Raw genomic sequence first — 17266 nt, 5'->3', positions numbered from 1 at the left:
ATGGAAACGTGGCAGTGTCCTGTTTTTCATAGCTTCGATGCGCGAAGTTGGGGATTTCAGCAGAGAATTTATTGATTGATTAATTAATTAGTTATTTAAGCTCACCTCACTCCTTAGTGTTATTTAGGGGGATGGGGGGGGGGGGGGGGGTGTTGGCCTGGATCTTGTTAGTGAACTTTCTTTCTGGCAACTCGCATCAGAAATTCCAGGTTTGCTTTCAAGGCAATAGACGGTTTTTGAAAATAATTCTGTTAGGATTATCAATCAATCAATCAATGAGGCTTATATCGTGCATATTCCGTGGGTACAGTTCTAGGCGCTCAGCAGTGATGCCGTGTGAGATGAAATTTTATACGGCCAGTAATTGCAGCCATTTCAGCGCATATTTACCTTTCACGGCCTATTATTCCAAGTCACACGGGTATAGATAGACAATTATTAACTGTGCCAAAGCAATTTTGCCAGGAAAGACCCTTTTGTCAATCGTGGGATCTTTAACGTGCACACCCAATGTAGTGTACACGGGGGGGAGTTCGGACACCGAAGAGAGTCTGCACACAAAGTTGACTCTGAAATAAATTTCCGCCGAACCTGGGATCGAACTCACGCTGACAGCGGCCAACTGAATACAAATCCAGCGCGCTACCAACTGAGCTATATCCCCGCCCCAATTATCAGCAGTCCGGAGGTGTAAAAATCCCTGTACTGCAGTCAGGTTTTTCAAAACATCTCGAGCACGCTCTACGCCTCTGACAGGCTGTATCCCACAATCGGGACAAACGACCAACTTGGATGTGTATGCCATGCGCACAATATGATACCCCTTGCCTTTAAAAATCAGCGGTCACGAGTTCATCAGAGTTCAGAATTTGTTGTGTAAAAGATAGCCGCTGTCAGCTAGCCATTCGTGGCTCAGGTGATTGTATTTAATACAAATTTAAAAACAGGTTTCTTATGTAGCGCACGCCGCACAGCATACACATCACAGTCAGTCGCTTGTCCTGATCGCAGGATAGCGTGAAACATGCTCCGGGAGACTGACACTAATCCTTACATAGTTATTTAAAGAAATTGTGTATTGGTACAGCATGTTATGCATGTACTAAGATAGCTATTTGTAAATATTTGGTAGATATATATGGTGGTGTCCCGAATTGCTCCCTCCCAATTTGCCCCATCCCATATGGTCCCCAATTATTCTTGCATTTTGCTGTGAGTAACATAACGTGTGCAAAGGCATTTGTCTGAAGCGCATTTCCAAAAAGACCCCCCGCGGGTTAGGGGGAAGAATTTACCCGATGCTCCCCAGCATGTCGTAAGAGGCGACTAACGGATTCTGTTTCTCCTTTTACCCTTGTTAAGTGTTTCTTATATAGTCAATGTTTGTAAAGATTTTAGTCAAGCAGTATGTAAGAAATGTTAAGTCCTTTGTACTGGAAACTTGCATTCTCCCAGTAAGGTAGTATATTGTACTACGTTGCAAGCCCCTGGAGCAATTTTTTTATTAGTGCTTTTGTGAACAAGAAACAATTAACAAGTGGCTCTATCCCATCTCCCCCCCCCCTTTCCCTGTCGCGATATAACCTTCGTTAAACACCAATTAAAGAAAGAATTTCCAAAAAGCATAGTTACCATTTGTTTTTTTAAATCTGAATTCGTGACTGTTGTTCTTGAATACTCTTTCGTTTAGGTTTCCAAAAATGCTGATTTAAAGGGGAAGGATAGTTGAAACTGTAACCGTTCACATTTTGCTCCCAGATTTGCAGTTGTTGTTTTTACTAGGAGTTTGGACGGGCTCGGTGTTCTTGTGGATAAGACATCGGCCTCCTATTCAGAAGGTCATGAGTCAAAATCGCGGCCGCCTGGTAGGTTAAAGGTGGAGAATTTTCTGATCTCCAAGGTCATTGCTTATGTGCAGACCTGCTAGTGCCTTATCCTCCTTCGTGTGTACACGCAAGCACAAGACAAAGTGCGCACGGAAAAGATCCTGTAACCCATGTCAGAGTTTGGTGGGTTATAGAAACACAAAAATACCCTGCATGCTTCCCCCGAAAGCGGCGTATGGCTGCCTGAATGGTGGGGTAAAAACGGTCATACACGTAAAAATCCACTCGTGCAAATTTGTGAGTGAACGTGGGAGTTTCAGCCCATGAGCGAAGAAGAAGAAGAACTATGAGTTTTACTCTTTTAAAAAAATGATTTTCAAATTCGAAGATTGCCACAACAGTAGTCTATCTCATCCGACTTGAACCCTTCAGACTCCCTGTACATGTACTTGCAGTTTAAACTCATATTTTGTCTGAGTAGTAGGTTTTGCCTTTCACGCCTCGTGGCGTGTAGGGCAGCGATTTTGTCTGAGAATAGTTTTCAAATGCAAAGTCCTTCAGAAAAACTGCGAGAGAAAAATCTGGAGTGCTAATATCGTGTTGGTGTACCTTCCACTCAGTGGCCGAGTGGTAACGCACTTGCGCTCGATCGGAAGCGAGAGGTTGCGAGTTCGACCCTGGGTCAGGGCGTTAGCAATTTTCTGCCCCCTTTCCTAACCTAGGTGGTGGGTTCAAGTCTTTCGGATGAGACGAAAAACCGAGGTCCCTTCGTGTACACTACATTGGGGTGTGCACGTTAAAGATCCCACGATTGACAAAAGGGTCTTTCCTGGCAAAATTGTATAGGCATAGATAAATTTTCATCAAAATGTTCATCAAAATGTCCACCAAAATACCCGTGTGACTTGGAATAATAGGCCGTGAAAAGCAGGATATGCGCCGAAATGGCTGCGATCTGCTGGCCGATGTGAATGCGTGATGTATTGTGTAAAACAATATTCCATCTCACACGGCATAAATAAATCCCTGTGCCTTGAATATGTGCGCGATATAAATTGCATAAAATAAAATTAAAATAAAATCCCTGAGCTTAGAACTGTACCCACAGAATACGCGCAATATAAGCCTCATATTGATTGGTATGTAAGAAATGTTAAAGTCCTTTGTACTGGAAACTTGCATTCTCCCAGTAAGGTAGTATATTGTACTACGTTGCAAGCCCCTGGAGCAATTTTTTTTATTAGTGCTTTTGTGAACAAGAAACAATTAACAAGTGGCTCTATCCCATAAATATAGCCTTATAAATGTACTCCGTGACTGTATTTGTATATGGTGAAAAGGAGAAGATATAAAATTTGTGAAATAGGACTTCGTATTTGGTTTTGTCATAATGAATTTGTTGTTTCTCTGTGTGTGTGTGTGTGTGTGTGTGTGTGTGTGTGTGTGTGTGTGTGTGTGTGTGTGTGTGTGTGTGTGTGTGTGTGTGTGTGTGTGTGTGTGTGAGCATGCATGCATGCGTGCTTATGTGTGAGTGCACAATTGTGTGTGTGTATTAATCCAGCAGAAACAGCTTCTCTTCCATACATTTGAATCATTTATATTGATACCACATGGAGACTATTCTGAACACACAAGCGTGGTTTTCTCTCTACAGTGCTTTTCCTAAAGTTAAATATTGAATTTTTAAATTTAAAAGTTTTTGGCACACCACTTTAAGATAATGCTCAAGGAAAATAAATAGTCTTCTTTTTTCATTAACGCTTTTTCTCACAGTGATGTGTCAATATCTCAGACGCAAATCCAGAGTCATGCACCGTTTTATGCTTGGGAAGCGCACTATACTCACTTTGAAACGTGCATAGTGTCAAAAGAAATCACACACACACACACACACACACACACTGAAAGTATGAAGAAGCCCCTCCAACTTTTGGTTGAGTTTGACTGCATTACCTTGAGGAGACTGACGACACTTCACAATGGAAAGAAAAATAACTTTTACATTTCAGTGATTTGTTTTAAGTACAAAAGTACAAGTGAAAGTAGAAATAAATTAACGTGACACTATCCCGTAATCACATATCAGGGTCAACTATAATCAGTCCATTGGGTTACAAAACTTTATTCAATTTGTTATCATGACAGAAACAATGCATTGTTTTTTTTAAGATAACTCAAGCATAAATGCTTATTTTAAGTCATCCTGGTATGTACATAACAAAGTTTAGCATGATGGCGGACTAGATACATTTACTCATTTCAGACAACGAAAACAAACAGACAAACCTGATGCGCAAGCAATCAAAAAAGGGAGGGGGTGGTAGTACAGAACTTGGTGGGGGTAAAAACAAGAAACAAAAAGAAATGGGGTACGAGAGAACAGAATTCAGCATAAGGGGAAAAAAAAGGACGACGAAGACTTGGAGCGCCAGAAATGTTGGAAGAGTGGGTCACGTCACAATAATATTAAATGCACAGAAGACACACACGCAAAGTTAATACATTTTGTGATCGGCGAAAATGGCACTAAATTACATAACGATTGGGCCATAATCGATAAGTCGAAACAAGGACACAAAACACGAGAGAAATTACGAAGAACAATTGGTCAGGCAGCATTTGTCTCATGACAGTGTCAAATGAACATTATGAATAAAATGTAGAGGCTCATGTACGGAACATGCCTGTTTGTCTTAATAAATTCTTGTACAGTTATGAATATGGTCTGATTGACATTCCGGGAATATTGCGGGATGCCTTTCAATAATATTTCAATAAACTTATAATCAGTTATCAATTGACAATAATCGTACATCTCTACACAAGGGTCAATGCAACAAATAGTGCTCAGCAGTCTCCCTTGGGTAACCGCACTCACATTTGGGGCAATCCTTAAGGTGCCGCTGACAAATCAAAATTCAAATCACTCAAACCAATACCATACCTGTCAAGTCCTACGCATTCTGCGTAATTCTTACGGATTTTCGGTGTTTTTTGGGTCCTACGTCGTATACCTCAAACCATACGCATTTGTTGCTGGCATGGACTGCCGTTCATTCATTTCTGAGGAGGAGCTTGCACCAGCCACACAACAGAAGTTCTGGCATGATGTGCGCCAGTTCTACATGGCCTGTGTGAGGAAAATGTTGAATAAATTTCCATTTGGCAGTGAATCCCTGCAACACCTTCAAGTGCTGGATCACAGTCTGGGAGCTGACACACTGACTGCCTTCTTACAGGTCAAAATTAACTCTGATGCATGCTGCCATGATTTTAAGGTGACTGGCAGCATGATTGACAAAGCAAAGATTTGCACAGATGAATACAACAAAGAACACAAGTGACAAGTGACAAAAAAAATGAACGAACAAGAGTGCAGTGTAAATGTATTACATGTAGTGGTAAATAAAGAGCAGTTTGTGTAGAAAGGAATTTATGTGTTTTACTTTTAGTTTGTGAAAACCAATCTGATTGGTTTAGTGTGTATGCGTGAGAAGTTGAATTTGTGCGTTTAACCACATCCTGATCCACGCATTAACTATGGTTTTTGATCCCCAACTATGGTTTCTTATGCCATTTACTATGGTCAGAGGCCAAAAGTACTTGACAGGTATGCAATACGCAGTCTGCAATTATGGACTTTTTCAAATCTATCTCCAAAATAATAATGACATGGTACTTTAAAATCAACGTTGATTGCAGTAAAGTAATTGACTGACAATTAAGGTTGTATGTGGGGTGCCTAAAATTTGAACTTTTCTTATTCCCGAATATTTTTTGTGGGCGCAGAAGCACGGGGCAAATGGTATTGTTTTTTTCTGGAGGGGGATCAGACAATATAAAACCAATTAGAGGCCGAGTTGCCTGACAGAAAGGCCAATTCTATCCCCAGTCCATGCCGGTTACATGTAATTAGCTATGCACACATTTGAGATCGATACCCAACCTTACTGAGCATCAGTTCTTTGCGTTATTTTAATTTTCTTGTTTTTCTTTAAAATAAAAAAGGGAATGGTTTTATTGATGTCATTTTATTATGTCATTATCTAGTCAGCATAAATGACTTTTGTGGATACAGGAGAAAGTGTTAAAATGTGAAGATTTCAAGTGTGGTTTGTGGTCATCTGCTCAGTTGACCACTTAAAATGTTGTTTCATTTGATGATACGTTTTGTTTGGTGTTCCCGCTTGAATGTGACAGTAAGTTGTACAATGTTACTCTGTGTGTGTGTGTGTATGTGTGTGTGTGTCATGTGTGTGTGTGTGTGTGTGTGTGTGTGCGTGCGTGAGTGTGTTTGTGTGTGTTGGTGTGTGTGTGTGTTTGGTAACCGGCTTTGTACAGCGGGACCACCTTATTTTGTCATGTATTTTTATTCATTCTGGAGCTTTATTAAATAAACTGCCCATTTCAATCACAACTCTGGTCTGGTCTTATTGTCAGTGTTGCATAAATGATTGTATGTGAGCTTGTGAACATACAAAGAAAAAAGAAAGAAACATTCTGTGTCGAAATATCTTGACTAAAAATCAGGCGGAAGACTACACCTGTTGCATTTCCTATTATGCTCAGGCAATTATAACTGAGGGCGGAAGCGACAATGATTCGTTTTCCCCCCAGATAACATTAATTTGTAGAGACGGAAAAGGAACACGCACATTCTGGAACTGATTTGTGTAAATAACTGAGAGGGTGTTTTGTCTGTTTTGTGAAACGGTCCTCACACATTTGCAAAGTTCCACAGTTAGGCAGCTGAATTAAAGCATTACATAATGCATAGTGTAAACTCTAGGCCCTACTTCAAGGTCTTATTACTTCAAGATGCATACACGTGCTGTTGTATCTGTTAGTGCTTGCCGGACACCAGTGCTGATTAAAATGGCTTAGATTGTTACTAATTTGAAACTACAGTATGTCCTTTTACGCGTTGTGGCAACTGAATTTTGTTGGTACCGATGATTTATACAAAGACTTTTATCACAGGTTTCTTCCATATCAAACATTTATACTTACCTTCAAGTTCGAGTTTACCTTTACTTTCACGAGGAGAGTCTGTGTGTGTGTGTGTGTGTGTGTGTGTGTGTGTGCGTGCGTGTGTGCACGCTTAAATATTCTTGATTTTTGAACATAAGCAGTTTATCTGTCATGGAGTTGTGCGTGTTTTCATGTCTGCGTGTTCTTTGCCCCCTCCTTCCTCCTCTCGGCAGTCCGGCTTCAGTCATTTTATTCCTCCCCTCAAAGCAGAAAGCAGCATTGTGTTAATGTTCAGAACTTTGCCAGGTTTTTTGTTTGTTTGTTGTGCTTCTTTAATTTAGGTTTGTTGTTTGTTTAAAACACTCAAACATACGCACACATCCACACGCACACTTTTACTTTTTAAGTTATAATAAGTATTGCATTCAGCCACGGTTTTTTTTCTCAGTTGATATTCTGATTTTTGCCATTTTTTTGTGTAATTTGTTTTTGTTGTGCTTGTTTGATGTAGGTTTGGTGTTGTTTGTCGTTGTTTGTTTAACACACACTCAAACACACACTAACCAGACACACACACACCACCACCACCACCACCACCACAAGAATAGGTTTACACTCACTTTTTCCTCCACGTTTTAATTTTGGCAATATCATTAACCCAGGATTGCAAAGCAGGGATCATTTGTCAATTTCATAACAAAGTACATACAATTTCAGCTGGTCACTTCAATAAAATGTGCATCATCACAGGTTTCTGCTGGAATGACAGTGTCTTATCTGTCAACACAAAATACACACACACAAAATGAGTGTGATGCTGTATGCCTCCTAACAGATCCTAACTTCACCCTCCAAACCTCCCTGCAGATGTATGTTCTGTGCACAAAAATAACCTTTTAAAATATACAAAATGCAGACGACATTTCTACATTTGTAGTTGTGCTGCAGACCTGTTTACCCCCATAACTTGGCATAAGTGTTTTGGAGTAATGCTCAGCCCCAAAAATAGTAATCCTGGTACAAAAATAGTAATCATCCAGCATTCGTCGCCAATTACAACACACATGACAACTGTGTCTGCGAAACGCAATCATGCACATATATCCATCATTCACAAACAAAACACATCAGTCAGTTTTTGTAGTCATCATAATGTCAAAGAAGATTACATCAAAAGCACATGCATCACTGATTTTTTTTTCTTTTGCTCGTAGTAGGCCTTTTTCAGTGTGTCAAGCGCTTCTCTACTGTACTTGCGCTTGCTGAAGGTACTGAACTTGTCAAATTCAGGTGCACGGAGCCCCTGGGGCTTTTAGTCATACCTCAGGCAGCTATCTGTTAGAAGAACTACCAAGTTTCATTGACTTGCACCCAAAGAGTCGAGAACTGCGATTTTTTTACGAATCAATTTCGTACTCGGACCCGGCTGGTCTTGACCTATTTTTGGATCTAAATTTAGATCAGGTAGATCACCACATCATGCACAAAAAGACACGTCACTAGCAAACTATGTCAGACATCATCATGAGTTTGTATAAAACAAAATGGAGGCCGGAATCACTCAGTTGAATCGAACTCCGACCAAACACCACGTAATAACTAGGTTAATTTATGCACTCGCGTGAACAAGAAACTGTCGAGCTTCACAGATGTCGTCGTTGGGTAGTTTTGGGTTTGTTTTACTACCATAGGAGGATTTTTGAACTGTAAATGCACTCAGCTGCAACAAAAACGCAAAACGAAGGCTGTAAGCTGCACTGTGCCTTTAAGTAGCTCAACACAATGATCGCAGCCCAGGGTGCTAACACAGTTTGGAAGGTCAAGGTTTTATAGTATGCTTCACTAACGGGATCTTATAAAAAAGCTAAAACATTTACCACTGAAGAAAAACCATCTCTGAACAATTCAAAATTGTCACACTACTAGTTTTACATTTTAAGGATCTTGCCTAGTGCATATCTTTTTATTATGAAACATTTGTATTGTAAACAAAAGAAAACACAATGTCTTGTGATCTGTAAATGTTCTTAATACAGGGAACTTTATACATTGTTCAAGTGAAGTACTGTACAGCCTATTTAGCTTGTTCATTTTCTCCCTATAATCTGCTACAATTCAATAAACTGCTGTAAACTTGTGTGCCCTTAAAGTAGATTTATGTCCTTCTGTGTGGGCACCTTCTTCTTCTTCTTCCTCTTCAGTGTTCAGTGTTTGCATTTGGATGTGTGCTCTCTGGCCAAGTCTTGTTGCACAGGGGTACGGGTGGCAAGAAAAGGCCACCCTCTCAGAACGTGTTGCAGAGTCTGTTCTTCCTACCCTAGCCACAGTCGCACGCTGTAGGTGCAAAACCTATCCTTTTGATGTGTACCTGCAGACAGCAGTGTTCTGTGCAAAGGCGAAAGATGGCTGTCTGTTCTGCGTGAGTAAGATGGGGCTATGGTCTTGAATGAGCTGGTAGCTGTCTGTCTTTAAAAAAAAAAAAAAATAGACATCAAAGAAGCTGCAGCACCAGCCAAGTGTTGACTGTTTTCTTTATGCGTAACCTGGTCCTGGCAGTAGCTGTTGTCCATCTGTAAACAAGCAAGATCATTATTATAATATATTGATGGTGTATTTGTTTTACCCAAAAGACGATTAAAATAACATTTAATTTTTGTTTTAGTTATGTGGCATACATGCAGTGGAACGATCATATCTTGTGATATCTTCCCTCTGAGAAAAAAACTACTATTCAAAATGTACTTTTACATACTTTTTTGCTAACTTAGCCTTAGGCTTTTGAAGATCCACATCCAATCCTGCCACAATGTAGGCACAATCATAGGCTAAAATTGTCAGGGTTATTTACCATCGAACTGTCCTCAACATTCTATGCTGACACACACACATGCACACACACACTGGCACAGACACATAACTTGACTTCACTTAGGAAGGTTATGTGATGCTTAAATCATTTGTCTTGCCACTTGTTCATCACAAGTAACCACTGTGTTTATTGCTGGTATGTGCTTAAATGGAGGGATAGTCTTATCCCATGGTAAAATTTTTTTTTTTTTTTAAAAAGCCTGGCAGGTGATGTGAGATGTGAGCCAAACTGTGTTCACGAAAAGCAGCCGGCCTTTAATAACACAAAGCTGCCTCTGTACACAATTCTGCTTTTACACATGCTATCCCTTAACTTGGATTCATACCAAAAATCAAGCCTGGTTTCATAGGAAACAGTCAGAATGTTGATTCAGCATTTAGAATGATAATCTTATTTCATGTACACGCCTTGGCAAATCTGACAATTAAGTAAGCAGAAGTTTTCTTCACGGGACGGATTTGCTCATTTTATTATGTAGCAATGCACTTCACTTGGTCACATACACCCCCCCCCCCCCCCTCTGTGCACAGTGATAGTTTTAAACAAGGAATTCTGTAAACACAGGGGTGGTCAAATACACCCCCCCCCCCCTTCCCTCTGTGCACAGTGATAGTTTTAAACAAGGAATTCTGTAAACACAGGGGTGGTCAAATACACCCCCCCCCCCTTCCCTCTGTGCACAGTGATAGTTTTAAACAAGGAATTCTGTAAACACAGGGGTGGTCAAATACACCCCCCCCTTCCCTCTGTGCACAGTGATAGTTTTAAACAAGGAATTCTGTAAACACAGGGGTGGTCAAATACACCCCCCCCCCCCTTCCCTCTGTGCACAGTGATAGTTTTAAACAAGGAATTCTGTAAACACAGGGGTGGTCAAATACACCCCCCCCCCTTCCCTCTGTGCACAGTGATAGTTTTAAACAAGGAATTCTGTAAACACAGGGGTGGTCAAATACACCCCCCCCCCTTCCCTCTGTGCACAGTGATAGTTTTAAACAAGGAATTCTGCTGTAAACACAGGGGTGGTCAAATACACCCCCCCCCCCTTCTCTCTGTGCACAGTGATAGTTTTAAACAAGGAATTCTGTAAACACAGGGGTGGTCAAATACACCCCCCCCCCCCCCTTCCCTCTGTGCACAGTGATAGTTTTAAACAAGGAATTCTGCTGTAAACACAGGGGTGGTCAAATCCACCCCCCCCCCCTTCTCTCTGTGCACAGTGATAGTTTTAAACAAGGAATTCTGTAAACACAGGGGTGGTCAAATACACCCCCCCCCCTTCCCTCTGTGCACAGTGATAGTTTTAAACAAGGAATTCTGTAAACACAGGGGTGGTCAAATACACCCCCCCCCCCCCCCCTTCCCTCTGTGCACAGTGATAGTTTTAAACAAGGAATTCTGTAAACACAGGGGTGGTCAAATACACCCCCCCCCCCTCTTCCCTCTGTGCACAATGATAGTTTTAAACAAGGAATTCTGTAAACACAGGGGTGGTCAAATACACCCCCCCTTCCCTCTGTGCACAGTGATAGTTTTAAACAAGGAATTCTGTAAACACAGGGGTGGTCAAATACACCCCCCCCCCCCCCCTTCCCTCTGTGCACAGTGATAGTTTTAAACAAGGAATTCTGTAAACGCAGGGGTGGTCAAATACACCCCCCCCCCTTCCCTCTGTGCACAGTGATAGTTTTAAACAAGGAATTCTGTAAACACAGGGGTGGGACTCTCTTGTGATGAAAAAAGAGGAAATCCCTTTTTTTCCAGGGGGTTCGGGGGCATGTTACCCCGAATTTTGGTTAAATGGTACATTAAAATCTGTGCAATCTGACAAAAAAGACATTCTCCACACTCCCCAACCCCCCCCCCCCCCCCCCCCTCAAAATTACTATTAGTTATCAGGAGTTTTCAGTCAGCACAATTTAACTCTCAAGCCTCCAGTGTTCTGTTTCATCTCCACGTCTCTCCAAATCATTCAGTCAACAAGTCATAGATATTGTAATGAAATGTGACGCGGAAAAATAGATTACTCCAGCAGAATTCGTAAGTTGTGTCCGCGGAAATCCGCGGAAAAGTCCCACCCCTGAAACAGCACTGCATGGTGCCTTTTCCAGAAATAAATTCATCAAAAAATGTCAACTCACAACAGCAAGAGTCAGTGTGTCGATTGTTCATATGTGACAAAGTTGAGGGATGAGCTTATCCTATGTTAAAGCCTGGCCAGAACTGAGACGGTGACGAGAAGTAGTGTGCCTATAATGACACAATGCTTTCTTCGTAAGCAATTAGATTCAACATCTCAGATCTGGTCAGGCCTATACAAATGCCATCTCTCAACTTGGTCCATACAAAAATCATGAACCTGGCTTAATTCTGTACAGAGTGGGAATTTGTTTTTCTCTTTTTCGAAATCCAAAATAAGCAAAATCAGGTCTTAAAATCAATCAATCAATATGAGGCTTATATCGCGCGTATTCCGTGGGTACAGTTCTAAGAGCAGGGATTTATTTTATCTTTTTATTTTATGCAATTTATATCGTGCACATATTCAAGGCGCAGGGATTTATTTATGCCGTGTGAGATGGAATTTTTTTTACACAATACATCACGCATTCACATCGGCCAGCAGATCGCAGCCATTTCAGCGCATATCCTACTTTTCACGGCCTATTATTCCAAGTCACACGGGTATTTTGGTGGACATTTTTATCTATGCCTATACAATTTTGCCAGGAAAGACCCTTTTGTCAATCGTGAGATCTTTAACGTGCACACCCCAATGTAGTGTACATGAAGGGACCTCGGTTTTTCGTCTCATCCGAAAGACTAGCACTTGAACCCACCACCTAGGTTAGGGAAGGTGGGAGAAAATTGCTAACGCCCTGACCCAGGGTCGAACTCGCAACCTCTCGCTTCCGAGCGCAATTGCGTTACCACTCGGCCACCCAGTCCAAGTCCAAATGGAGCAAGTCTTAAAATGGGAGTGAATTTACAGATGTTATGAACAAGAAGTCTGCGAAAACAGGGTCATTAATAGGAAGGAGTCTTAGATTGGGGTGTCTTAAAAGGGGCAGGGGTGGAGGCCACTGTAATGACCATGAAATAATCAAAATAATACTATCAGTCATCTTATTCTCTACCAAATTTCTAGAGGTCAAGACAATGATACAGATTATTTACTTGTGTCACTGTTAGTGTCATTCTATGAATAACAGACCGATAGAAAGAGAGCTCTGTGTCTTGTACCTGGGTTCGTGCTCAGTTGCTTGAAAATTGACTTGTCAGAGGTTCTTCTTCAGCCTTACACCAGCCTACAGCGGTAGCTTCTACTTCACCAAACTTTGTTCTGAAACAAAACAAATAAAACACATATTCAGGGTCAAGCATATGTATCAAATCATGATCACACAATTAGACCTTCTTCTTTGGTCAGTACTATTGAAGATTTGTTAATTGTTTCTTGTTCACAAAAGCACTAATCAAAAAATTGCTCCAGGGGCTTGCAACGCAGTACAATATATTACCTTACTGGGAGAATGCAAGTTTCCAGTACAAAGGACTTAACATTTCTTACATACTGCTTGACTAAAATCTTTACAAACATTGACTATATTCTATACAAGAAACACTTAACAAGGGTAAAAGGAGAAACAGAATCCGTTAGTCGCCTCTTACGACATGCTGGGGAGCATCGGGTAAATTCTTCCCCCTAACCCGCGGGGGGTTGTACAAGATAATGAAATAGAGTGAATTTTGAAGTGCATTCATAATTAAAGCCCAATCATGTGGTTTAACCTACCTAGTCTTGAAAAGCCTGTCCGAGGAAACAGATCAAGCACCCTTCCGCAGACCTTCCTGACGGAAGAGTCTTGGTTGTAACCGCTCACTTTCTAAAGTAGTCCATAAGCAGTTCCATGTGCCTATGTTATCACTGTAACCAGCTCCTTTGTGTACCTGTGATCTGGATGAGCTGCAACACATAAAACTTTCATATGAACACTATGTCAAGTATACCAGTTAGCATCCATCAAACACTGACTGACTGAGGAGCATCACAAGATCTGTTCTAAGGAGGTAACAACTATTGTCACAAAGTGTTTATGATACAGCTGCAGGCACATGGCACTGAGTGGTCAATTGGTGAGGGGGGGGGGGGGGGGGGCAGAAGTTCTGCTCAGTCTTGTCTGCTGATACTACACTTTGTGGTGGTGTAAGGCAGGGAATCACCAACCCAACCACTGGCCCCGCCCACCTGGTGTCGAGTGCCTGTGGATACATCAGTCCCAGTCATGGCTGGCCCCCGGTTGACAACTGCCATGTACGTCATGTACGAGTACATTTACTTTGCAGTACAGATTAGTTTTCAATAGCAATGACATCATGGACGCACACCTGCCCAACGCAGACAAGGACAGCAAAATCAGGGACCAAACGTGATAAAGAGTAACTAATCGTCACAAACATCAAAATGCTTTGCATTTCTTGACCAGATAACAATCATTTCTGGGCAATTGAAGATTATTATTCCACCTACAGGCTATCACCCCCATGGCTGTTACTTGTAACACATTTCATTTCTTAAAATATGTTTTGTAAAGTAATACTGTAGTTAATAGATTTCTCTGAAAGGCACATTCCTTCTCATGAAAACAATTTGGCTCACCGTCTAAGATCTGGTCAGGCTTTAAAATGGGATAAGACATGATCTCTTAACTTGTTCACATACCCACAATGAACGGTCTGGTTGCTCTCTGCGCCAAGTGCGATTGTGTTATGAATAAATGCTGTAAAAGCTACAACTGTACTAGCTCATTTAAAAAAAAAATCACAAAATGTCACTTCACCACAGCAAGCAAACAGTGTGTTTATTTCTGGTATAGAACAGACACACACATACACACACACACACACATACACCAAAGCAACACAAAAGCCCAAAACATGCCTACCATCTAAATGAGGAATCCAGTTCCAACTGTCTTCTGCCAATATAACACTGCCAGAGACACCATGGTGTAGAAAGTCAGTTTAAAGAGAGACTACCTGAAAGAAAAATGATACAATAATAATAAAACACCCAGTGCAATAGACATACTTGCTCGTTAAAGGCTTACTTTACCATGTAAAAACATTTTGCTTCACAGTCTCAGATCTTGTCAGGCTTTTACTTGGGATAAGATCATCCCTCTACTTGGACGAATAGCAACATAGATCAGCTTGAATGCTCTCTGTGCAGAGTGGTTTTTGTTTGTTTGTTAAAGAATTAGTTTTGTTAACAACACTGGTACCTTTTTGTGAAAATATTTCATCACACATTTTAACTCACCACAGCAAGCAGTCACTGAATATATAATTTTTTGTATGTGGCCAAGATGAGGGATTCCATGTTAAAGCATAGCCACATTATACTGTAGTGACAAGGCAAGTTCAGAGGTTGAAATTGCCAGGGTCATTTTCCATCCCCATGTAGCCTGGATTTAATTACTGGCATGTTTTTCAGTTAAAGAGATGTGTCACTCAGAATGACAGGAGATGGTTCACTCAATGCAGAGCATAATATAACATTGATTTCTTCATGCCATCTGATTTGCAGTTGAATTCACAGGGCGAGAAAAATTCTAGACTGTCCTCAACATTCTATGCTGACTGTAAATTGTAATTATATAATACATCCACCCAAGCTAACTGGTACACTAATCACTTGCTCTGGCTTACTTCTTTTTCCAACATAATAAATCTGTTATTTGTACTTTAGCCTTTTGTGGTAAAATATTCTCATTACCACCAGTTGCACTCACAAGCTATTGCACTAGTGTATTTTGGAAATGATCAAAGGACTTACTTGTGTTCTACAACAGCACCATGTCAGTGTTGCGGGAAGAATGAGGCAGGGCTTGGTAATAACTGAGACCTGCAAGTAAACAGAACATATTTAGAATCCCAGCATGTGTTATAATTTGTGTATATTTATATTATAAGGTCTTACATTGCAATAACAAACACACACACACACATGCACACACTCATTCAATGTGCTCTATGTGCTAAGAATAAGAGTGATTGTTTAATGAATTAACGCTGAAGAAGCTACTAGTTGCTTAAACACATTCATAGCAAAATGTCACTTGATCACCACATCAAGCACACTGTATCTTCATTTCTGGTTGTATACATTGTATGCAAGTGGAGGGATGATCTTATTCCATGTAAAATCCTAGCTCAGCTGATCTCTCTCAACTTGGATTCATACCAAAAATCAGGAGCCTGGGTGTTTCTGTTCAGTGGGCATTTCCCTATTTGTTTTATTTGAATGCATTTCTTAAAATTAATAAAAAGAACACTTCCTCTGCATAGCCGTCAGGATGTTGGTTCCACCTTTAGGAATGTGTCTTAGTGGACGGACAATCTTATTCCATGTACATGTTCCATTCCTTCGTGCATTATGTGATTCTACTGTATTTTAGTCATAAACAATGACCTTCATTCTAATAAGAAGAGACTATTATTACCTTTCACCTCGGACGTGTCAACTCATATTTTGCCGCTGAGTCGGCGGACAGTTGCTGGAAACCGAGTCCGTCGTCACACCATACTTGTTCGATCACAGTTTCTTTGTTCATCGGCCGAAGCAGGCCCCTCCTTCGCTCCCGTCTCGGCCACAGTTTCCTCAGTGCAGTCGGGCATGAGAGCCCGCCCTTGAACGCACTCTCCCCTGTACCGCATAGTTTTAAACCTCCCCACCTTTTTAATCTCCCTGTTTGCCGGAGCTAACCACTATCGGTAACAGTGACTCAACCGCAGGACTCTGAGACGTTCGCAAGAACCCAGTCCTCTTCGGAAGAAGATGATGATCAAAGATGCATTGCCGACGCCGGCCATGTTGAATTAGTGAAAACCGAAACGTGGAAGCGAAACTAACTTATCTTCGGGAATCAATTAGGAAAATTATATGTGTAGTAGGTAGAAAAATGGCATTTAATGAGACAGATAAAACTCGGATCAAATGAGAAAGAAAGAACTATCCAAACTTGCAAGCACAGCCGCGGTAGTCCTAAGTACGTACTGAAGTTCCCGATCCATGTTTTAGTCTAACCAGCGCTGTCTCTAGTCTATAGATGCGCAACAGGATAAGAGATACCCTGAGGTTATAAGTGATACTCCCACATACGTTGCACAAGCATAATTTAACGTTACCTTATGTACGGTCCAACCGGTGTGCAATGGGTGGAGGGAGGGAGGGAGGGAGGGAGAGAGAGAGAGAGAGAGAGAGAGAGAGAGAGAGAGAGAGAGAGAGAGAGAGAGAGAGAGAGCGAACGAACGAACGAACGAACCAACTTTATTTTTCGAGGGTAATGGAGTAGATACAGCAAAGATCTTTTTTCATCCAGCCCTCGCCCAAGAGGGAATTAACTAAGCAGTGCATAATATTGAAGCAGAAGAAGAAGCAAAACAAAAACATAAAAACATGGTTATTAAATCAGACAAAGAGAAAAAAAAAAGAAAAAAAATGTTCATAGCATACATGCCAACATAGTCATTGGTAATGGTATACATTAAAACACACACTTTGACACATACTGTCACATGCACACAGACACACACA

At 41.1% G+C, this 17266-nt stretch overlaps 1 long non-coding RNA gene across 1 annotated transcript; it reads right to left on the bottom strand.

Annotated features, from left to right (window-relative positions):
• Window positions 1-7413: 7413 nt before the first annotated feature.
• Window positions 7414-16914, bottom strand: LOC138961344 (uncharacterized). Its single transcript, XR_011454153.1, has 6 exons — window positions 16173-16914; window positions 15506-15574; window positions 14613-14706; window positions 13463-13633; window positions 12910-13009; window positions 7414-9367 (listed from the first exon to the last, which is right to left on the bottom strand). It is a non-coding gene; the product is annotated as an uncharacterized lncRNA (long non-coding RNA).
• Between the last annotated feature and the right edge of the window lie 352 nt (window positions 16915-17266).

Source organism: Littorina saxatilis, linkage group LG3 (assembly GCF_037325665.1).
Source record: "Littorina saxatilis isolate snail1 linkage group LG3, US_GU_Lsax_2.0, whole genome shotgun sequence".
Classification (NCBI taxonomy): domain Eukaryota; kingdom Metazoa; phylum Mollusca; class Gastropoda; order Littorinimorpha; family Littorinidae; genus Littorina; species Littorina saxatilis.
Note: the sequence above shows the minus strand (reverse complement) of the source record. Positions and strands in the feature narration are given on the sequence as shown.